Source organism: Plectropomus leopardus, chromosome 24, assembly GCF_026936395.1.
Source record: "Plectropomus leopardus strain MGB_pleo_1.0 chromosome 24, ASM2693639v1, whole genome shotgun sequence".
Taxonomy (NCBI): Eukaryota; Metazoa; Chordata; class Actinopteri; order Perciformes; family Serranidae; genus Plectropomus; species Plectropomus leopardus.
Genome location: NC_142199.1, coordinates 12,252,134 through 12,277,665, shown reverse-complemented (window position 1 = coordinate 12,277,665; position 25,532 = coordinate 12,252,134). Strand labels below are relative to the sequence as shown.

Genomic DNA, 25,532 nt, shown 5'->3' with positions numbered 1-25,532 from the left:
TCTGCACAGTTTGCAGCATGTTGTTGGCTAAGCTGGTGGCTAACAGCTAATGGTGTGAACTCAATAAACTGTGCTAACAATGGCATCAGTGCTGACAGAGCTAACATTGTTAAGCTGGGGGGAAAACTGAAGGGTGGGCGCTATGCTTCCGTGATGAAGCCCTGGGACAAAATGATATTGTCAGCAGTAGCTGCCGTATGGACGCAGTGCAGAATGTCGTAAATTAGCTAGTGAGTGGTATACACACACAGGTACCCATATGCACTTACATGCATGCGCTGTCTGACCATCTACCAAAATCAATTGTAACATGAAATGTACAAATGAAACATATAAAATGTGCAAATGTTACGTGTGGTTTTTAATTCTACTGATGGGGCCGGTGTTGGAGTCTTTATGTTGGGTTATGCACAAAGTAGAGCAAAATCTGGTTCCTTGATCTCTAAAATTAGCATGCAGTGCAAAATGGATGAAATTATAAAATATTGATAGTTCAAATGTTTAGTTTTGTGCAAATCCACACTTTAAATTTGTAAAGCAGCAGACTGTAAGGGCTCCTGACAACACAGAGAAAAAAAAAAAAGTTTGAGCAACCACTTATTCCCTCCACAGGACTGCACAAGCTGCCAAGTCTCACTGAACCGGTTGTTCTCATTGTCATAAGTTTCCATGGCAACATTGCACTCATCTTATTCGGTTGGTGATTAAAGAACACACTAGGGTGGGTAAAATGAACTGAAGTGGAGTGGAAATAGGGGGAGGATGACTGAAAAAAAGTATTCCAGTCTGTCTTTGTCCTCTTCTGAAGGATGTTTAGATAGCAATTAGCAGTTTGCCCCTCAAGCGTCTGGAGTGGGAGCCTGCTGACACTTTGAAGATCAAATTAACCAATTAGGGAGATATAAGTGTCTCACGAGTTATACTTCCCCAATTTATCAAGTAAGTTACACGCTGGTGAGATAACAGGATATTCAGGGAGCAACGTAGGTGGCTAATGCGTTCGGTAACCAGCAATAAAGTTTTTCCTCACAATTGAAGCACTCGAGCAAAAAGCATGCACCTTTCCCTCCTACCACATGTAAACAAAGTGACAGATGTGCCCCACACAGGAAAAGAAATGACAATACCGCCTTCACTATATTTGTCTACATGGTTCCCACAGTCAGTCTTCAGGTTGTAAAAAAAGAGAAGGATCTGAGAGATGCTTTTCTCAAGCCCTCCCAGGCTGACAATGCCACTGCAACGTGTCAGGGGAAACAGGAAAAGAAACAGCAACAATACTATTGTTGCTATATTGGTCCGCATCGTGACAACCACAAACCAAACATCAGACGACGGTTTTGTACTTCCTAGTCTTTATTTGTCAAAACATGGGATGTGGCAAACTGCAGTATATGTGGACTGAAAGTTAAATTTTTTACGGTTTAAATGTAAAGAAATGTCAGTGCCAAAATGCCAGTTTTTAGGACTGAAATCAAAGTATGCTGTCACTGAAGTCTTACATGCTTCTACTTTATGAATTTGCTTTGGTTCGCTCAAAGTTACACGTATTATTCCTTTAACTCGCCATATAAACTGCAGTTACAGTGCTGTAGCTTCCCTTCCTTGAGTCCCCCATTGTCTCGCAGATCAAACGCTGAACCTGGATTTCCTTGATCCCTGTGACCCGTAGCAGGTGAGAAGGATCAGTAGTAGCACTGAGCCTGTGGCAGCCAGCTGTCTCACACACATGCTTGAGCACACACGACACGCATGCAAACTCACACACACACATGCATGCACAGATACTGTACATACCAAGCACACAGGAGTTGCTGTGAAATTGAATAATCTGACCTCTGGGAGGCTCACTTAAACACACGACAGAGTTGTGCAAACAGGAATGGATGAAGGACAACATGCAGGGTGCATAACATACACTCATGTGGATGTGTTTCCCCAAAGGTGTGTTACATTCACACACAAAATTTATAAAAAAAAATGGCATGCAGCTGAGTGTGTCCTCTCCCCTCAAGCTGTTAAATTAACACTGTCAGACTCCCCCCTCTTAAGTGCAAAAAGGACAATTCGGGACCTTTTAAAGCCACTCATATTCACACACATGCACACACACACAGCTCTCAAGCACACACACATTTTAAGCATCCCTCAAGGCACTGTCTCCTGTCTTTATGTATCTTGGGCTTCAAGCAACCACCAAAACACAGTGGCTCTTTGAAATTAGGTCACACAAAACAGACTCTCACATGCGACCTAACTCCACCCACACACGTACACACACACACACACACAGACATACAATTGTATGTGTTTTTTTGGGTCAATATTAAAAAGTGTCACAGTCAATACCTGTAAAGTTTCTAAAATGGGATCCAAATTTAACAAACACATCCACTCAACAAAAGACATCATGTCAGGCTCTACTGTGTGTGCAATTCTGCATTTATGAAAGGTGATCCCACATTATGGGGACTGAACTTGGGGAATACAACCCAAATTAAAGTTCAATTTAAAGCTGAAGTTGCTCAGAACTCAAAAGACTTAAAGCAATCAGGTATAAATGACTCACTCATAATTATGCACACCACAGACACCTTGTTTTTAATGTAAATCCAGCAACTGTTTCTGCAGAAGTTTCTCCAGGACCATGATACAGATGGCTCCACAACAGTCATTGGCTGAGTCGCGAAGCCACTGCTCTATCATTATCATTCCAGTAATGCTGGCACTCAACGCTTCCACTCCTCATTTCTCCTGAGAATACAATCTGAGCCGAGATGGAGGGTGAAAGCATGCGGGAATCCCCCAGGGACTCTCAGACTTAAGTAAACTAAGGGAAACACAGACTCCCACTGAGAAAGGCCCCTTAAGTAGTCAGCATAAGAAAACAAAACAAGCTCCTCATTCCACCTCCTCGTCTTACCTTCCACATGATTAAAATCCCATCGTCCACAAACTAAGTGAAAAAGAGAGGAAGAGAGAGAGGTGGGGAGAGATCGGAAGCTATCTTTGGCTCTCTCTCTCCTCTGTGGGACGCAGTAACAGCAGCAGCAGAAGCAGCAGCGTGCAGCGAACTTGGGAGTCAGCAGGGATGTGGATATGTCTCCGTGGCTGTGTCATCACCTCTCATGACATGTTTCCTCCCCTGCCTGTATAAGCCTTTCCATCCTGACCCGGCAGAGAGAGAGAGAGAGAGAGAGAGAGAGAGAGAGAGGGAGGGAGGGGGAGAGAGAGAGGGAGGGAGAGCAGGGACAAACTAGTGCACCGCCCCCCCATCTCCCCTCCTCCTCCTCCGACCATCCCTCCCTCTCTATTTCCCTGTATTCAAATCTGCCAGTGGGCTGCCCAGTCTTTAAGTAGGCCAATCACTGAACCACTGGGGGGTGGAGTCTGGGACGGCTGTGTGTAAGCGTGAGTTGGCAGTCAGATGTGTCATTCTGTGAATAAGTGTGTGTGCATTTGTCCTTGCTTATATTCTTGCTTGTATGAAAATACATATGTGGACATGAACACATGCAAGCAACCCAAAGCTGAGTTCCATTTCGGTTAAAGAAAATCATGCTGCATCGTAACCAATTTTATTTTTAATTTTTAAACCTGGCATTCAGTTAATGGATAAGTTGTTTGTTGTGCCCAGCACAAACAAAGACCTAAAAGTACAGTCCCATTGCATTTAAGTCCTGTAAGTGTTAGCTTGGTTTCTCCATACACTTCGATTGTAGCTTGTGTGACAAATTCAACCGTGCATTCCCCATTTGGGTGCAACCTTCTTTTATGAAACTTTTTCCTGCAGTTGCACAGCATCACTCTTGCACACTGTTTTCAGTTTGTAATCACTCTGCTTAGTATTTATTACCAACATTGGAGCCATGACATCCATTTTCAGGGATGAATGTGGGACAATTTAGCTTAACAGAGGGCTGGGGAACAAAAAGAGTGGTTCAAAAGGCACTAATATGTTTGAAATTACCTGAAAAATAGTGGCCAAGCATAATGCACTAACTTGATTATTACAAAAACAGTCATGTTATACTCATTGCACTAATTCCAATAATTTTGATTTTGTTTTGTTGTCCTCATTGCAGAAGTTTGACATTAATAGCTCAAAAGGAAAGTTAGGGACTTTCAGTTTGTATGAAGGGCATATCATATGAAGGGCTGGGCAATATGGAGAAAAACAAATATCACATTCTTTTAAGCAAATATCTCAATGTCAGTATAGCGAAGATATTCAAGGGCTGACTGTTGGTGCTTTCACAAAATATTAATACGCTGACAGTTTGTGACAAGACCCATCAGTAATGTGGATATAATCATAAAGTGGGTAAAGGCAAATAATAAAAGTCTGCTAAGTAAAGTAAATGACATCACTTTATTGTAATGCAGCCTCTTAAAACAGTGGAAAACAACACTTATGTTACTATGGTATCCAAAATATATTTAGTCTCATGATATCAGTATAATAGAGAAATATTTCCCTACTCACATAACATCAAATGAAGACCATTTGGGCAGAAAAAACAGCAAAGTTAAAGTGATTAGAGTCAATTATTAAGTGAAAACAGCATATCTGAGATGAGAATTACCTGTAGTTGTACTAATAGAGTTTGTGCTGAAGATATGTTAATTATGCTGAATATATCAAGACAACAAGTATTGATTTTAAATTGGAACAAATCACAAATGTATAAGTTATAAGTTCAATTATAAGTTTCTTTAGAATGAAGGCCTGACTTTAGTTGAATTATAAAGGCCACTATCTATGAATTATGCTAATAATAATGCTATATATTAACTTTCATCCATGACACTTGCTCAGCAGCATTCATCCTCCTGTCGTTCTTTAACGTCTCTCTGCTGTCTCTCTCATTCTACCTTAAAACTTCAGCTATTTTGGCCACTACTCATTAAAACACCCTCCATCCCCCCATCCCTTTTTTATGCGGCCCACTAGGAAAGCAGCTTAAATTAATCTCTAAAACGCAAGTCAGTCATTTACCCTCCCACACAAGGCACAATGCCCCACCACAACTGCAATCTTTGATCCGAAATCTTCAGCATTTATCAGATGTCTCACTGGAAACTATTCCTCCCAGTCATGTCTGATTCAATGTGGATGGCGCTCTCAGTGCTGCCAATTGCGCATAACAAAAAAGCAGCATGAAGCCAAAAAAAAAAAAAAATCACCAGCTCTAGCCATCATTCAGAACTTTACAGTCTATGTGATGTGAAAGCTTTGAAAGCCGGCTGCTCGTTGGTTGCTAGATCTCAAATAATCCCTCATGTTTTGCCCTCGGGGAGTGAGTCTTGTTATTGAAAGTGTCGGACATGGTTCTTACTTTGCAAAGGGCGATGGGTTTAATTCCACCCTGTAACTTGGACTGCAGGATCCTAGAACCAGAATTGGCGTTTTGGCCCAAAATTAGGTTTTATGCATCAAATGTAACTGTTTGGGTCTGATAAGTTCCAGAAAGCATGTCCAAAACTGAATGCACCACTGAAATGCCAAGCACTGATAGACATTTCAATTAGATAAAGTGTTCTGGAATTCCTGTATATATGCTTTCACTACTTTGGCTCTAAGATCTAAAACAGAGGTTGTTTAGTGAAGAGTTTTGAGACAAAAATCTTAACCAAAGTTTGAAAAATTCACAAATTCCAATGATCATGGAGGTACAATTATGTTGATGGCACATATGATTGATAATACGGCTTTTTCACGTTGATGGATGGTCCATACCCTGTGTGTGGTATTGTGTGTGCTGACAATATGTCCATGTACGGTTTTTGGATGTGTGTGTTGCTGTGGGGATTGTGGCTGTGTGTTTCTGGCGGCTGGAGTGGGATCAGTCGAGGTGAGGCGGCTGCTAAAGAATGTTCTTCTGGAAAAGGACAAGGAAAGAGTTTCCATCGCAGGTCAGTTCTCAGCAAGAGCAAGACCACTAACTTTCCGAACATTCTACTAGTCCCCCAAGACATGCTGCTCCCTCAGCACAGCAAGAGGGAAAATGTAGGCAGCACACACAGTTAGTGCATTGACCTCAATGCAGATTTTTAATATTTTTTTCTTAAGAATGAATATGATTTGAGTTGTCAAATCGGAAAGTATCTCTAAAGGTCATACTTTTAAAGAAAGTGACTCACCATTTTCAGACTCACAGAATACCAATTACATAGGGAGTTTGAGAAAGACAAAAAGGACTCTATCTTTAAGTAACAAGTCAAACTATAAAGGCACAAAGTAGTTGCTATGATGTGTAGCCTTGTCACATTAGTAGAGAGGTTATGCCTGCTCTGAGTTCAAAGTTGGAATGAAAAGCCATTCGTGAAGACTTTCTCATGTTGGGTCCTTGGTTTTGGAAAGTTACAAAAACTGTTGAATGCAGTCCCCACAATTGTGATGTTTGAAAGATGAGGGAGGAGGACAGAGGAGACACTGTTACACAATCCAACAAGCTTTACTGTTGTTGCCTTAAAGCATTACTTCACCCTCCAAATGTCTGATTGTTTAACGGTTACTCACTCTGTGTTTCACTGAATCAGTGGAGGAAGCCTCCACCTTGAATGAAGAATCCAAAAACTGAGAAAATTCTTAATGAATTGAAGTCATAGCTGGCAGCGTTTAACGACATCAAGACTGTATCAAAACATCCATTTACAAAGTCTCCCACAAATCATGAAATGTAATCCAAGTGTCATTCGCCAGTTGTATGCCCAGAAGGTATGAAAGAATTGAGCTCTCTCAGATGGGGAACAGAATGAAACTTATCTTTGCTCTCTTCTCAGCCATACTCCCAAAACAGACAAAAACAGTAGTTTTAAACTGGGGGCAGCTCGTCTACAGCCGCCTCAGTTAGCTACTTTGTGTTATTGTGTGACTTTGGTCATCTTTAACCCTTTAAAGTTACACAATAACACAAACTTACTAACCGATTGAGGCAGCAGGAGACCAGCAGATCCTGTGTTTAGTGGGATAAAATTCTTTTTTTTTTTTTTTTTTGATGGGGTCTAGCTCTGAAGAGAGCATAGTAAGGTTTACTTTACATTCAGTTCCCTGTCAGAAAAGGCTGTCCATTTGCGAAGTACTGAACGTGTCGTTGGGTAAATTATACTTGGATTATACTGCATGAGTTATGTGAGTTTGTCAACGGGTATTTGATGTCATTATATTGTTGTTCAGTGTGGCCCCTTATCATTTCAGTTCATCAAGAACTTTCTCATGTTTGCGATTTTTTCGTCACCGAGGAGTTATGCGTGTCGAACAATTTTCTTCACAACTTTATTCTAATACTGGATAAAAACTTAATATGCAAATGTTCATTAAGTCAGCATTTCAGTCGAAAAAGAGAGGTAGCCCTGATGGCACTGCATCTAATAGAAAGCACATCCACATGTACAAAACACAGTCTAAGTTGCAGTGTGCGGAGCTCTGGGTACCCCCTTTCAAAAAGTCATTTTAGTTTTTTAATCAAAGTTTTACCAGCAGAGAGACAGTTTTGGAAGACAGATGCCCAACTTCTGTTTTTTTCATTGATGCCACAGTTTAGATATATTGCATAGTCCTTGCATTAGCAGATCTTCAGTTATTCTTCCTCTTGGAGGTCATCCAAAAGCACTCATCAGAATGAAAGCACACAGATACAAGGCCTATTCATTCAATCGAGTCTCTCAGCAGACACAGTCGCTAAAGCTTTGTCAAGCGTCCTCTACCTCGATACTGCAAAGTTGGGTTTGTTACCTTGAACTATATGTACTCGTCTTGCCCCTGGTGATGTTTCGATTGCACACAAAAAACATTGTGCAAGTAGAGACAGAGAGTATTGAGTTCAGAATCCGAGTTTGCAAGGTACAGTGGACATGTAGTTAATTTTTTTTATTTGTGTAAAAATATAGCAAAAATATAGCACCCACTATACAGTGGGTGGACTAAATGGAAGAAACTTGGTACACTTGAAACTGTTTTATAATATACATTGAAAAAGTGAAGCCAAAAGAAAAGTCAACACGAGATAAACCTTATGAGTACTTTTTTTTTTAACATTCAGAAAGGTTCCATTTTTTTGTTCTGCTTATAAACCCAAGAATGTTTTGAAACTATTGAACTTTTACATTAGGTTTTGTTTCAGTTCTTCAGTTGTGTTTTGCTCCTAAGAGACTATCTTGTGAGTTTTTTTGTGTATCTAATGCATTCATTTTCATTATCATGGTTTTAGCGAGTTTTTTTCTGTCACGTTTAATGGCACCAAAGAAATCAAACAAAAAGAAGATTAAAGAAGCTGTGACATAAAAGCTAAGCTATGGAAAGTAAAACATCTTTAAACTCTATTGTTTATCATTTGCTTCATGTTAGTTGGTTCTTTGTGAAAGGTACCACACAAAAAAAAAAAAAAAATCTCTCTTGCCTTCCATTTCCAGCCTCCCCATGACAACTCACTGAATTTAGGAAAGCTGGCCGCCACTGAGTTTAGTGAGGTCTTATTTTTTAACAACCAGGAATGAACGGAATGCAGCGAGGTCTGTCTCCTTTCTCGGGGTGAGACCATTACGGGGATAAAGCATGACAAGGTTACGACCAAGACCTTTGCAGAGGGCACCGACGCTGTGGGGAGTCTGGGATTTGCAGGATTTACAGCACACATATGTACAGATAGACAAGTGACGACAACACCACCACTATCTTTAAATGGGTCTCAGTCAACCAAGGTAAAGAAAATACAAAAAGACACATTCTGTAGGTTATCCAACAATGCAAAGTCAGCATGCTTTGATGTGAACACCCACATATTTTAAACACATCCATGAGCTCCATCAGCATATTATCTTCCAGAGGCATCTTTATAGCTTAGATATACAGTGTCTTAAAACCTCCCCAGTCACTGATCGTTATCTTAGACAGTGCTTTAGATATGCATTCATACTGCATGACTCATGGGAGCTGTTCTTATATACATTTGCTTCCAAGTGCAGTCATGTCTCACCTCGGCCCCTAACGAAATTGTGTTTGTGACCTTTTTGAAACATCTAGGTAGTCACAGCGAAGAGCCCTTTAGAAAATGCCAAACACATTTCCCCTCAAACTGACCTCTGGCCTTCTAAATGAGTTCACATGTTGGCTGTAAAGCACTGGCTTCAATCAGCGAGGCGAAGGCGTACAGCTGGTACCAGCCGAGCGGAGACACAGCAGCTTTTTTGAAGCACAGTTTGGGATTAGGAGGGATGGAAAGTAAGAAAGCTGCGTTGTATTCAAAGCATTTGGTGTTTTTGTTGAGGAGATTCTGGTGTAGACTCTGCAAGCTATCTATCTCAGTCAAGTGACATCAGTGAATAAACTGATCTAATCAGGGAAACGAAAAAGAAGGCCTCGAAAACAGATTTTAAGAGAGGAGTAGAGAGGGAGGGTGAGCAAGACAGACAGATTAAGAGATATGGGAGGAGAGGGGTGGGGCGAGCACCAGATAAAGAAGTCGAGGTGATAAACACTCAATGTAGCTGCACTGTTTCCTCTGAAATGGATATTTTTGGCGTGCAGTACTCGCATATCAAGAGAAAAAAAGAGAAGAACAAAGGAACAATTTGGATGACTATAGATACAACTCTTGGTAAATTTTTTGGCTGGACAGCAGCAAAGTGTGGGCCAGCCCTGTAAATGCAAAAGTCTGTCACCGGCTGATTGAGTGATGAAGTTACACAACTTGACAGTTTAGTTGGAGTTTTGCTAATGCCTGCTGCTCTTTCCATATGACTAACCATGGTACTCAGAGCGTGATTATCACCTGCAAAGCGCCAAATGCAGTACATTTTCTGTTTGGTGTGTTAATCCTAGAAGGCTATCTGCCACACCGGTGGGTAAATATTTGTACTAAAATAGCCATGTAATAAAAACTATGCTGTGGTTTGGTGTCATTTACAGGTGTGCTGCTCAGCAAACTCTTTATCACCTTCTCCATTGTCTATGGTCACACATTACTGCATCACTTCTTATTTTTTTCTTACCTTTTTACACACTGCATCATTACTTAGTGTTTGGTGCCACTGTTTCTTTCTCCATGAATCTATATTCTCCTGCATTTGTGTTTCAAATGGCAGTCCTAACCTTTATTTGTAGGGTGTTGACATTATTTGATGCATGTTATAAAATTAGCATGTGTGGGCGTAGCAAGTGTGTGGTCAAGATTGTGAGAGTGAGGCACTGTGGAAGCACTCAGAGCAGAGAGGTGTTGGCTTTTTGAGCTGAGAATGAATTAACAGTAACACCTGAAATACAGAGCAGTGGTGAAGTGCAGCCTGCAGCAAGTTGCCATGCAATGGCTATGGAGAGCTTTGGCGGCCACTTTGGCAGCAGCTTCAAGCTTGTACAACAAAGTGCAGCCAAAGAATACCTGCAGCCAATTAGTAAACAGCGTCTTGTGACTCCTATAACATGTCACAAATAGTTTATTTTCTAAAGTATGTCATACTTTAGAACATTTGGTTGCATCTTGGCATGTTGAGATTCCAACTGTCAAATATTTGGTGCTTGACTTCATCACACCACAGACTGTACCTGTTGCCGTAGTGGGCCAATCATGCATCACATTAAATCGAAGAATGCTTGCAGCGATTTGTTGTGAGCAAAACCATGACTGCGCCTGTAAAAATTTGACCACAATTCAGCACATTGACCATATACAGTCCAGCCATATACTGTACTTAAATAAGTTTTGACCTTGACTTGTTTCTTGTAGTTTGGGTGAACAGACCGTTTGAATATGTACTGTGAGTAGACTTTTCCTCATCACTGGCAATCACATATTAATTAGGTGAATCAACAGACTGAGGACAAAGAATCTGCAGTGTGTGTGGGCAGCCAGGTCCATCTGAGTATGTGAGCTGTACAATCTGACAAACATCCTCTCAGGTGATTCAAGAAAACACAGGAAAAAAGGACATGAAGCATTGTGCACATAACTTAGAATGTCATTGTGAGTTACAGCATCAGATGGGTCAGGCGATCAACAGAAACATTTTGATTCACTGCTATTTGTGAATATGTAATAAGGAACATGACACAACTAAGGTCAGAGTGAGTAATAATACACTGTGAATCAACAGTAGTTGTGAACATCTTTACCCTGCTGCCTCCTTTTGACATCCAAGTGGATGTGATAAAAACATTGTCCAGGATGATAAAGGAAGAAAGGGCATACGTTGTCAGATTTTAGATCAAATTGAGAGCATCTAGTAGTAACTTTGGTTCATTATGCATGCACACACTCACATGCACCTAGATCCATTGCCTGAATCTGACACATTCACTAGCAGCAACAGCTCAAGGTCATCCTCTGTCATGCTGAAGAAATTCACTGCAACATCATCAGCGCTAATGCAAATAGGTCCATACACAGACAAGCACACAGCCACATAAATGCCCAACAGCACACACACAAACTGTGCACACAAATGCACACATAGATACAGTTAAACATAAACAGACACAGATGGACCAACACACACACACAAATAAACACACGCATAAGTATGGGTGTCAGGCAGCATCATCATTAGCTGTCACTGGGCCCAATGTGTCCTCAAACTGTCACGAAAGGAGTCACGTCCTCACTGCTCGCCCTCAACCCAAACCAACACCAGCTGGCACACCATGACACAACGACATAATCCCAAAGAAAACTGACTCAAAATCATGAAAATCTACGAGAAAGTGCATGCCCACATTAGCATTTAAGTCATCTAAACAAACAAACGAAAAACAAGAGCCAGTGTCAAGAGAGCTTGTAATAAAACTCATAATATTTTCTTAGGTTGAGAGGGGTAAAGAAGTGAGGATAATTTAATTTGAAGACAATTCACTCAATCTAAGATGAGAGCCTGCTAGCTTTACTTGAGCTTTCAGTTGCATTTCATGGTCTTCATCCTCATTTTTATCATTTATTGGATGGGACTTGCTGAGGTGTTGTGCCAGATTGTAAACATGTTTATTTGTGTTGTAAAGTTGGGCATTTATAACATGGCAATCTATGAGGATTGACTCGCTCTTGGAGTCGGCATCAAGTGGTCATTAGAGGAACTGCAGGTTTTTGCACTTCCTCGTTTCCTTCATTTTTCAACCCCAAGGGTTGCATCTTGGTTATAAGTCACTGGATATCATGCACCCCCTAGGTAACATCAGCTGGCTCTCAGGTGGTCCATGTCCCACAGCTAGAGTTTGCCTACAAGCTGATGTGCTATTTCAGGCATCACTACATTATATATTAAAATTCTCATACATGGTAAAGTGCAGTATAGCTGCCTGTTTGTATTTAGTAAAATAAGGGTGTGATGAGGCACAGAAAATTTGTCTTCACTGCCCACTACTTTGAGTTGGGTTAAAGCAAATCTAATTTAAAATACATGTGAAGTTCACGGCTGAGAGGAAGATTAGGATGTTGTTTGCATGTTCTCCTGTGAAGTAGTTACATAACACACAGCTTTCCAAACTGAAGTCCTAATTGTGTTAAATGTGAAACCTTCCAATTAGTGCATGAAAACACTTCTCCACAATGCTCTGCTTGTATTCTGCACCCAATCACCGCACCATTTGTCCCTGGAATGTGTATAAGTCATTAAGCATTAAATGGAGGTCAGCACAGGCTCAATTCATAAAGTGCGGCAAACATCATTGGCTGGTGAGCAAACATCGCCTTCCAGTATAATCACAGTCTTAATATTGAAGAGCTTTAAGTAGAATAAAAGCTAAAGTGGAACTCAAGCCATAAATTACAAGGCCATGAAATATTCTAATGGGCAGACTGGAAGTTACATCACGCACTTGTGACCTTTCTGGATGAATCTCTGCAATCCAGTGCCAATGATTCAATCAGCCGAGCCTGAAACTGCTCCAGCTGGGACACAGATTCCTACTGCGGGAACAGAAATGCATTGATAATACAGCACCACAGTTTGGGCAGTTCAACTCTATCATTTGGGGCCCTGAAGGAGGTAATAGAAAATGCTATGTGACAATGTTTGAGGAGCAAGTTGTTATTTTAAAGTCATATACCGCTGCTTTAGATGGACCCCCCTGCAGTGAAAAAAAAAGACTTTTCCCAAGTGTGTCGAATGCCGGTGTGAAGCATGAATAAGTTATAAGTGAAAGTCAGGCTCCCCGACCTCCCATGCTCTCGTCCCCGCAGTGTAGTGCAGCTCTGTGTGTGCACTGTGTGTGTGTGTGTGTGTGTGTGTGTCTGTGTCTGTGTGTGTGTGTGCTTAATGTAATGCAATGGTTAATGTAGTACAGACCAGCTGGCAGTAAGAAAATATTCAGATTTATGGGCCTGCCATCACCTGTGACAGGAAGGGGGAAAACACTCATACACACCAAAAGTAGCAACATCTCACTTGCTTATAGTGAGTATAAAAGCTGTGTCATTAATAGAATCAAATGTTGCCTTGGGTTGCAGACGAATATGAGATAGAGTACACCGTCAGGGAGAGGAATCGAAAGCTGGAGCATTAATCAAAGGACATGCATTTTGTATGAAGGTGGGTAGGGGGCTCGGTGCAGTGCAACGGCAGTGTTACTACAGTAAAGGACAGCCATGAATGATAAATGGAGTAAATGATGGTCTCAGTTGGATCATTAATGGTTTGAATTATTAATCTTTTGGGTCCAGGTGCGATAATAATTATCGTATATTTTAGTAGGTTTTAAGCTTCTTAAAGGCAACTTCCAAATGTAAATACAGAGTTTGTTTCACTTTTACAAATCAAATCCCAAGACTGGAACCTGTGATCACTCTCCCAATGACAGAAATGGTTACTCCTCATTAATATTTGTTTGTTAATATCAAGATTAGCTGGTGCATATATATATAGTCAATCTTTCTTGAAAGATAAGCTGAATGTTGTTTTTTTTTTTACTTATACCCTTTTATCTTAGTGTTTGAAGGACAGAAGTAGGGCACACCATTGCACCTTCTGATGATTGATGCAATAGCAAAGCAATGAGTCTTCATGGCTATTTGTATTGCGCGCATGCAACCATGTCTCCTAGAAATTGCTTTTGCATATAATTAGTTTTGCCATTTATGTTTTGATTGGACATTCCTTTGGTTTTCAGTGTGGATTATGGTTGCTGTCAACATTTATAGTATAAGAAGTGCTCATTTTACACTAAATAGAATGTAAACCCAACACTTAGTGTTTTGCTCCTATTTTTCATGGGTTAAAATGATAGATTAACCCATACCAAGTAGTGTTGAATATTTTTTTTCAGTTAAAAGATGCCTGCATTTGATTTTTTCTGTTCCCAGATCTAGGAAAAATTACACTTTCTTTGGTTTCGCTTGCAGCCAGTCACAACAACAAGAGTCTGTCTTTAATACAGCATGTATCTGATCCACCAACCAACTCCTATGGTAGGAAGAAGTCCAAAATTTGAGACAGCTGACCTCTCATTCCAGTGCTCTCCTTCCACTAAAATAGTGCAGCTAACCAACAAAGTTGAGTTGGGGCAACAAAAAACAAAATGTAAAGTTTGTAGGCAAATACAGTTTATGGATTATATTGATGCTGATGAATGCTGTTGCCAAACAACACCTTTTCTTGAACTTCTCAAGTTATGTGTTTTTGCACTTGAGGAATTGTTAATATGTCACATTTCCCGAAAGGGAGATTGGCGTAAGATTTTCCGACAGGAGCAGGATGTGAAATAATCTCAAAAGGAATTTAGTTGTCAACTTGCAAATAGTGACCCTGCAAACCATCCAGTCTGCAAAATCTTTTTTGTGTGATTAAAACCCATATTGTCTTTAGAAGACTTTGAAAAGACTTTAAAACTTAAGTCACATCTTTCACCTCTCACATCTAGTGTATGGTAGGCATAATAAAATGTGGGAGCAAAACAAGTGTTGCCTTTATATTTGTGTTGAGTGTCTGTCCCATACAAGCGTGGGATGACGACACCAGAGAGCAGGGTTTGCATTTTAACTCCTGCATGTTGTTGCTTGCTCACAAATAGAATAAAGAAAGAAAGAGGTTCAAGAGGGAGATAGAAATATCTATGCCACTTCTAATGCAGTATTTAGACAGGCAGTCAGGTAGATTTGCTGGCCCTCAGAGGTGTATCCCAGGGGACAAAGCTTCTTAAAGCGACTGACATTTGCTTCCAACATGGTTGCCTGCCCTCCCTACATGTCTTGTTTCTCTATCGAGCTTGAGCTGTCCCCTCAGGCGAGGCCAACACCTTGTCTCTATTCTTCTAACATCAGCACAGATAAATAGTGCCAGCCGTAGACACACAGGGCCAGTCTCTCTCTCTCTCTCTCTCTCTCACACTTACACACACACACACACACACACACACACAATACACACACACTGACCTCAGAGGTTCAATCAATAAACCACCCACAGCACTTTTCCAAAGCTCAGAAAGAGACACTGTGGGACTGTCTGTGTGTGTGTTTGTGTATGTGTGTGCGTTTAGTTACTGCCCTCCAAAACAAACAAGGCAATCTATAAGAGCATTAGTGATATTGCATTACTCTCTCTTGGAATGCACAGCTTCATACATCTCAGCGCACACTTATCTGTTTGCACAAAGGATTCTCTTCTTAACAATGTTGCTATAAAGAGAGAATCTCGTAGTTTCATTCAAGATTTGACCCTTCCTTGCAAAAGAGCATAGCCTCCAATTTATCACACGTCAAGTTGTAGATACTGTAGATCATGAAGAGGCCAACACTGAACAAAGATTCCACAAAATGTACTTTCAGAGGGTGCAGCTGACTGAATAAGCTTCAAAGCTTATTGAAGATCCGGTATCACACTAAACTTCTAATTAAGTGTGGCACCAGGATCTTCAGGGAATCCATTGGTACCCATTATGTCATATAAGCTTGTTGGGAAGGTTGAATAATGTTCTGAAGTTAGGCTAAATTTTGGCACGGGGAAATAACTGGTGACCATTTTTACAGGGGTCCTTTAACCTCTCACCTCAAGATATCTGAATCGAAATGGGCTCTGTGGGTACCCACCAACAGTGTCACCTTTGCAGACATGCCGACTTTTCCACTCCCATGCAGTTTTTGACAAAAAAATTAAAAAAATAAACAAAAATATGATGCAGTTGTTTTCATGTAGGACAAGTGTGTTATTTTTGCCTATTGAGTATGGATATTTCTGCATACTGGGGTCCCTGAACAGTCTTGAAATTGCATAAATTTAGTATGAGTGGAAAGCAGGGACTCTTGTGGATTCCTATTGTATTCATGTGTGATGATGTCAGTCCTCATAGTAGCTAATGCATTGTTGTGAGACTTTTTTTTTTTTTAACTTGAACTCACTGTATAAAATGACCTATCGTGACCTCTAGGATTATCAGGGCCTCATGAAACTTTCAATAACAAATTCAAGACCTTAGGCATTCACAGGATGTATGGTTTTCATAGGTGTACTGAAAAAGAGGGGTTTTCTCAACAGTTTCAAGAACATAAGTGCTCGCCATCCAATCGCTAAAAAATGCAGCTCTCACAGACATCTCCAAATGTCAAAACTTTTTGACACCAAATTGATTTTTCTATGATGTTCCTCAAGGTCTTGGTGTGTTCATGTATATTTTGAAAGGATTTGACTTTTTTAAGTTTTTTTCTCAAGTGGTCAGAAATGCTTACATTTTGCAACAAATCTGTGTAACAATTGGTATGAACCCGAAAATTTCTCCAACAATTTATGAGACATAATTAAGCAAGGAAATGGCCATCATGTACTTTCATCATAATGTTCTAAGCCTCTCTGAACTTTCAAGGTTTGAATAGGCACCCAACAAAGTTTTTATTACAGATTTTTTAACTAGCAAACCTTGTCATAATAGAAGAAATAAGTATTAAGCAAGTAGCACAGTTGTTGTCCTAAGCTTGTCCCACACTGGAACACCTCACCTGCAAGGAAAAATCAAATCTTGGTGATATACAGAGGCGAGATTAAATCTCTCTGGTGATTCACAGATGATAAACTGATGCCTTAATCTGCATAGTAACTTTAAAGTCAGAATTATTTTCTCCATCCTTTTTCTATTGATTAACTGCAGAAGGTCGTGCCTCAATTTGGCCAATGTGACATAGTTAGTGATGCTACACTAGACCTTTCCTTGAGCACTGAATTTGGGTTCAATTTTCCAAAAGAGTGTGGTTTCCAAGTGACTGTGATCCTGGTGACTGGTCACATTCCTGCAGTGGTTTTCCCTCAAGACTTATGTGGACCAAAAGTGATCAAATCTCCAGTAAACATCTATCAGAGCACTGTGCTTTGTTCTGACGGCACGCAAAACCAATTGTTTTTTTATAACCGCTCATAAAGGCTGACTCGTCTACTTTGTCTTTTACAAGCATCCGCTTTGGATATGTGTTGGAACGATATAATCTTTTGCTGTCATTACTGTGTTGGTCATCTTGGTACGTGCTGACTAAGATTGTGTTTTTGACTGCAAACGCAACCAGACTTTTTGGATTACTGGGGATTTATTGGTGGCATGCTGGGAGAGGTTGCACGTTACTTCTTCACTTTGTCACCATGCCTTAGCTTGCTAGTCCTCATTTCTTATCCCGTTGATGTTTCAGTCAGATCATATTTTTATTTTCTCCCAGTAGAGCAGAACAGGGTGAAGCACAGCTCAAACTTTTGTCGTCCTACCAAAATATAGTTTTAATGAATTACAGGACACTGGTATGCTTTGAAATTGTGGTTACAAATCACAACGCTGCACCTGGAAATCTTGCCCCCTTTAATTAGGCTGCATCTTTTCTTGAGATCACACAGGGGGAGCATGATGTAATATCATGATGCAGGGATAAAAGTGCTTGTTTGCAGCTACATTTTGATATGTTGAACTCGTCTCTTAGAGCTGTGGCAACTGCTCTCCTGACACTGCTCTCCCAGTTTATGAATTCTGCACGAGGACACATCGATCCACTTGTGCTTGTAGGCCAGACATTGACTCTGAGCTTCAGCTAATCAAAGAGCCAATTAATGCAGGCAGCTGTATGCACACCGAGCTGCAGCTTTAATCAATGGCATACTAAGCCGCACAGGCACTGACTTTGTGAACTAGATGAGACAAATAGTGTCAGCTATTATGTCGTTGAGAATGATCTCATCTGAATTACCTTATTTTGGTATTCAGGAGGTCTTTTCTTTTGTATTCTCTTCTGACCAGGTTTTGTCGACTCAAACAGCTATACAAATGATCAGTCAGTCAAATCTATGTCGTTCCTTTGATGGCAATACTCTGGACACTACTGACAATGCATTCTTGTATTGTCTTGTCCAGTGGCCAGTGCAACACTTTTTTTCCTGCTTGCCCAGGAGATCAGTGTTTTACTGGTTCCTTGTTCACTGGCCCGGCAGCCAAAAAAGTGAAAACATCTGTTTTTTCATGATTTTCAGTTTATTCTAAATATATGTTCAACAGAGTTCCACTGGATTCACCTGCAATTGTTTCCCAACAAAAATCTGTAATATATCTGTAATCTGTATATACACAAAACTTTACTTACATACCAAAGTTGCTGTTTATATAATTTTCATTTAATTATTAAAGTAATCTATATTTATTTTAGATAATAAAGACAAAAGAAGTGAATACTCAGTTGTACATCATAAATAATATTTAAAGCCCTGTGTTAACAAGGCATTCTGTCCACAGAAACGCGAACACTAAGCTGTTGATTAAAACAGAAACGGAAGTGTTGAGTTAAGAATAAATAGTTGTATTATATATATTTATATTTTTTTCTGTCAATGACATACTCTACAGATATGACATTAAAACTCTAGTGAAAGGAATAATGCTGCTGTGAAGACGATGGAGTAGAAGCACTTTGGTGCTGCAGAAGTCTCGCGTCTGATGTGAATATACTGTTGAGCCATGTTCAGACAGACAACAGCACTAGGGGAAAAAAAAATAAATTCACTCAATCTTTTGACTGGGATGGTTGACTTAGCTCCACAGGGGTGCTGATGCACAAGGTTATAACAAAGCAATGCAGAAAAGTTGGCTCAAATTGTTACTTCACTCCCATGATACTTTGCCTCACGGTAACCCATCTGCTTCCAGCTGGCTACCTATGGCTGCTGCTGTGTGCACGTTGAGATAATGTTGGAAAAAAGGAAGTCGTTTTCTCTCAGTGTTGTTTGTTCGGAACTGCCAAAAACAAGCCAACAAGATGCACAGCGAAACTTGCTGTTCTTCTGTAGTAAACTCAAACAACGAAAGAGCCATGGAGACAGAAAATGAATGTGCTTTCCTGTGATGGAAGCTGTCTCTGTTAAATGGATTGGTAATGCCTATGTACCCTATTTTGAAACAGTTGACATAATTCAGTAAAAAGTGACGCATTTAATTTTATCACTTAATATTCATGCAATAAATAAATACAGAAATAAAAGGAGAAGACATTATATTACACTGATTAATTTTACCTGGACAGACAGTCCACTTTAATGCAGTGTAGTGTTATGGCAACAAATGCAAGTGCACATTCCTGGTAGATTACTTTGTAACATGAACTCTGTATTTCTACTCTACCCAGCCACTGTGATTACTTTGCAGAGTTGTGAAATCCTGTCTCATAGCATTGCAGATACTGTGTGGTGTTTTGGCGTCCGATTTAAACTCATAGACCTCCTGCTCAAATCAGCCTTCCTGGATTGTACTTTATGTCTCATCAGTACGACAAACAACATGCCCCCACTAAAACACCTCCTTTCATTGCTTCAGTGTAGGACTGGTTTCTGTCTAAAAGCCTGCTTAAATAGAAAAACTATATGCTTAACTTCATGATGAGTTATAAGGTTCACCTAATGTTTTAGCAAACTGAGCCAGTTTGTCACCACATCATTAAGTTAATCTAAGATCAAGAACACAGTAAACTCACTGCCAACGGTGCAGAGGAAACCCTGTTTTTCCCCAGATGATGCTGCATTGTGGACAACAAATCTGATTTAGCAAAACAAGATACCTCTGCAAAACAATATAAGAAAGAAAGAGACAAATCCACCGTCTATCGTTTTCTTACCATCTGCACTATATGCAAACCAGCTCCTGTGTTCATAGTCTCAGTCATCACAGGGAAGACTAAATGCCCATGCTGCAACAAGCCAAATCCTCACCACACAGATTTCAGTTCAACAATCGTGTCAGATCACTTGGTATTGGTAAATGAACTCACGTGGGCACTAATCAATGCTGCATTTACTCATGCCAATAATCACTCAATGATACTTTTCCGGCCCAGGGACATGCTGGTAAAAAAAATACTGGTGACCTCCCAAATAAATTTTTCACAAGAAGATATTCCATTTTGTTTATCTTGAGAGAAGGGAAAACATAAAAAACTAAGAATGAAAGAGAAAAAGAACGTTTCTCAATTTATATAGTAGCCTATTACATTTTATGGATTAAAAAAATCTCACTTTTAAATGTTATTTGTGCATTTTGAGAAATTATAGGAATTATATAAATATATATTTTGCAAAATTTTGATTTTAATATAAAGTTATTATTAAAAATATATCAATGTTTTTATTTTGTTTGTTTAAAGTGAAACCACAATCTCTTCCTCAACTTCAAAAAAGTATTTTTTTGTTCTCTAAACTTACCCAAGTCTCTATTTCCCAAGCCAGTTTCCAGCATGCAATTTTAAGACATTGGTGACCACCGGCATGCAACATGTTAAGAGGTCATGCACATCTAAGTTTTTCTGTGAGACTCTGTTGGCCTGTTTTGACCATAAACAAAACTGTGAAAATACCTATTGATGATGATTTCCTGTTCTTGGGAGTATGTTTTAATGCTGACTCTTGTCAATGCCACAGTTTATCAATTGGCAGGTCTTAAGAGTACCTACATGAATTGGAATTTTGTTTGACTATTGCATTAACATTGTTGCAAAAATAGTTTAAAAAGCTTCCTCTTAGTGGAACCAAGTTGCATTCAATTTATAAGGGCTGATCAGGAGAGCAACCTCTGAAATATCATATTGTATCCGGTCGGATTCAAGACTATTGTCATTCTGAGTGGGAGTTCTTGTAGCTGTAGTGTTTTTTTGTAAAAGGTTCCCAGCACATTTAACAATAATAAGACTCCTCTATTGTCCTGTAGTGGCTGGCACAAGCATATAACGTATTGAGAGAAGTTGGATTGTCAGAACAGCCAAATCTGCAGCGGAGCCAAAGCTGTGTGTTTAGCACAGGCGGAACAGAGCAGGGCACTTGACTAGTTCACGGTCCATCTCATCACCAAGTGTCTTTGGCTCTCTCAAGCTTTGTCATTGTGCAGATAAACATTCAAGTGCCATGTTTGGTCACCCTGAGAACAAACCAGCTCATTCATACAGTCCGGTACCCGGAGGGTGGATGAAAGGGGTCATTGCAAATAAAATTCCTCAACTTGCATTTAAAACTCCCCCTACTTCTCTCCAAAGACTCCCCCGACTGTCCTTTCTCTCTATTCAAATGCATTTTCTTGAGCTTTGGTGGAAGACAAGGAGGCGGCGGGGAGCCAGAGTTAGGCTGCTGGGGAGCAGAAACACGAGTGCCAAGCTCTTGGGTCCTCAGCAGAGAGATGGGATTTTATAGCTGGAATGTGGGGGGTTTGGCTGGGCATGAAAAAGATTGGACACATTGGCAGTCTCTGATGCCAAGGCCTCCTAGCTCGAGACCCTGCTGGGCTCCAAATATGGCAAAGAGGGTGTTAAAACTGCAAATAATCTGGGCATACTACAGATAGTCAAGACTTCAAAAGGGATCTTTAAACGTGTGAAGTAATATTCTACTATGCAAATCAACTGGCCCTTTTTATAACAAAGAGATTGCATGTAGTCTTTTTTCCTGTAAGAGGTAAAAACAGCAATGAGTGTATTGTTTGATTCTGGTCTCCTGGGACCAAAATACAAGGATTTTGAAGATGTTTGCCTTAAATTACACAAAAACACATGCTTTTAATTCACTATCCAGCCATCTTTGGCTTTGTCCAACACCTTTACTGCTCACTGTGACAAGCTGGCAACTCACATCTATGCTCCGGGTTAGTGTCACGTCTCCAAAACCTCCCCCCACACACACTGTTTCACTTCATTTTAGTTCAGCGCCAGTAGCTCCAGGTACGCAACTGTCACATCCTGCTGCATTCAGCAGCACCTCCCTCTCTCAACATGTCAGCACTGATAAGGGGATGGAGTGTGTGGAATCCATAATGGGGAGAGGGAGGGACTGGGGATGTTATGAACTGCAAATACGTCCATGACCGCAGCTGTAATGGCTACCTAAAACGGTTCTGTTGGCTCGCCTAGAAGTGAATAATGGAGCATTTCATCCATCTTGAAGCAAAAGGTCAACGCACTACCAGGACTCATGAAAACCTAATCTACAAAAGATAAGCATCTCTTGAAGTGCCTCAAGCCTTATGAATAAAGAACTACAGTTTCTCAAAAAACTCATATTGTGATTGTCATGTAATAACCTCTTAAGTGAGTCAAGTTTTCTGTGGGTCATTCTTTAAAACACTCACCTTTTTTTAATCTGGCTTGAAAAAATCACATTTCAAATTAAGGTGACATAAGAATTATCATCCATTTAAACGACAAAGTTGTTTTTCCAAGTTTATTGGGGAAAGTGACATTTCTATTAAACAAGTCTGCAGCAAAAACATCAAAGGTTTGTTTTTGCTTTCACTCAAGTTAGTTGAAGATTCATGCTGCTCAATCAGCCATAGAGGAATCCCACTGACAGCTGCTAAATGCATTTTACATCATGATTCAATATTTAGAGCTGTGCACCGGCCTTTAACAAACCAAACACTTTGTCGAAAACATTGCAACAGTCCAAAAAAGAAGTGACATTTAAAGCAGGCAATCACAAATATAACCTGCTAAATGGAAGTGTGGGTGAACACACGTTTTCCATAAACCTCTATGCCCAGCATGCAGCTTAGTTAAGTTGTCTATAATTGATAACAGAGTGTATACACTATTTGTATTATTCATTGACCATGTCAGTTGCAATTCACTTCAGACACATTTGCTTTGCAGTGAAGCATGGGAGAGTGTTTAATGGCGGTACCTCACAGAAATTCATTCAGACCTGAAGGAGTTTAAACTACTTATCATGTGAAATTGAAGTGAACTTTTTAATCTTTGCAGAGAGTGAGTAAATATTTGCATACATTAAAAGCCAGCGGTACAAAGCAGGGGAGGAACTTCAATGAAGAATCTACAGTTTGGAGGCGTCTCAGAACAGAAGCAGAACTGAATAATTCCATGATAAACATCAATATATTAGAATATAACGAGAAACCGACCCCTATGTCAGTCAAAGTTGTTGTTCTTGCAGAAGTTTGGAATGTGCTTGTGCATTTAAATAATTGCTTACATTATTTACCATTGGCAACTTTTGACAGCTCATGGAAAAAAAGCTAGTAGACTTTGATCAATTTTCCAGACTTCAAGACTTAGAATTGATCTTGTTTTATTTTTGACCAAAAGATGCATCCTCATAATTCACTCTGAGGTCACCACAGAGATAAACAAAGCCAACGGATGAGGCCTATTATACTGACAAGCAGAAGATTTAGCTTCATGATTTATCCAGTTAAAATGTGGAACATTGGCTCCCATAGTACTGACATGAGTCCCAAACAAGCAATTTGTCCTTTGGCTCATGTACACGGATAACACAGAATAAACTGGATAATATGTCAGTATAAATAAACAAAAACCCTCTGGGTACTTGCAGGGTACAGCTAACAAGCTAGTGGTAAACATAAACATGGCATTCTATAAAGTTAACATGCAACACAGAACAGAAAGAGGTGCCCTCAGGAATTTTTCATAGGGGTGGTCAGATCGGGCCACTGAAAAATATGCTAATTTGTATAGACTAATACCGCTGCAGTTAACATGCATGTTAGATGATTCATTGGTCATTGGCTTGTTGTCTTTTCCTTTAAAAAAAAAATAAATGTAAAGCTTTAATTTGAGGGGGTAAACTGATGTTAGGGTTAGAGGTAGGGTTGGGGGACTTATGGGTACCCATAGAACCCATTTTTATTCAGATATCTTGAGGTGGGAGGTCATGGGACCCTTTTAAAAATGACCATGCCATTTGTCCTCTGGTCAAAATGTAGCCTTACTTTAGAGCGTTATTTAGCTCCCTTTCTGCAGAGCTATGCTGATATTGGCACCAATGGATGTCGGTTGCTAATAAGCGCCATAAAATAAGCACGCCCTAGCCTCTAAAAAAAAAAGTAAAAAAAAAGTTGGCCTCCAATTTTTTTCCCAGGGGGGGCCTGTATAAGGGTGGCCACACACGCACACATACCGCCCCCCAAACACCTAGAAGCGCCACTGAGAACAGTTAATCCTCAATTACAGCTAGTCAGACTAAGCAGCTGTAAAATACTGACACACCTTGACTATATAATAGGTACCCAATGAATACTAATAAAAACTAATAACAAATAAAACTTAAAAGTATGTATAACCACTATTAAGTAACAGTAATATTGCCATTAAATCCCTGATTTACAGTTATTTTATTATTTCACATAAGAATTAATGTTGCATTCTTTCCATATAAAAAAAAAATGTATGGTTTTGCAACATCTCTCCATTTACCTACAGTTAAATTAAATATTTTGCAGATGTATTATGAAGCAAGTTGAAGTCATGGTTCCCAAGAAAAATGCAGAGTCAATTAACTCATGCAGCAAATCAAGTTTAAAACTCAAGACAAAGCTGTGCAAAAGCTGCACCGACACAATGACAGTAGCAGACACGTGCACTCAACTCCCACGCTTTGGACCACATGGAGCAATCAAGCCCCCTAAACAACCCCCACCCCACCTCATCCCGACCCACTCCACCCCCTCCGACATACGACATCCCATTGTGCATGTGCTATGAGGAAGAAGAAGAAAAAAAGACCCTAAACCTATTGCGTCTAAAGGAATGGTCCCAATGAAAGTGAATTAAGCAACAAAGGAGGCACTTACATTCAAGAGCCTCACATGGTCCTCCGACAGAAAAGAAGAGAAGCGTGCAGTGATTCCAGGCTGAGAAAACAATAGTGAGTAACCTTGAGGAGAGAGAGGAAGAGAGAGGTAGAGAAAGTCAGGAGGGAAGAGAGAGAGTTAAAGAGATGGAAAAGAAAAGGTGAGAGAGGACGCAGATTGATGCATCCACACACCCGGCGTACTCGCAAATCAAAACACTTAGGATCTTTTCTTGCATCTCCCCTCCTCCTCCTCTTCAGCTCCCCCTCACCTCCCCCCCAACCCGTGCCTTCGGGTTTTACTTGTCATGTGTTCAGGCTCAGGCAAGCGTGAAGCGGACCTAGGAAACCAGCGCTGCAAGTGCTTTGTCCAGCGGTTGGGAAACAAGTATATTACGTGGAACATTGAGCTTTTTTGGACCCTTCTGTGAGTTTGATCCAGAGCAGATGGATGGTGAGGCAGGAGACGATATCCAGCATCTTGGCTTGTCTGTCACACCTTCCTGGAA

At 40.2% G+C, this 25,532-nt stretch overlaps 1 protein-coding gene across 2 annotated transcripts in view; it reads right to left on the bottom strand.

Annotated features, from left to right (window-relative positions):
• The window catches only part of LOC121963002 (E3 ubiquitin-protein ligase Midline-1-like), a 68,364-nt gene extending 43,170 nt beyond the window's left edge, over positions 1-25,194 (bottom strand). Inside the window, exon 1 of one of the 2 annotated variants that reach the window (XM_042513358.2) lies at positions 25,025-25,194. The gene's annotated coding sequence lies outside the window, so the exon portion shown is untranslated. Of the gene's footprint in view, positions 1-2,923; positions 3,154-25,024 lie in introns of those variants that run through there. The other variant, XM_042513357.2, reaches the window with a different exon arrangement.
• Between the last annotated feature and the right edge of the window lie 338 nt (positions 25,195-25,532).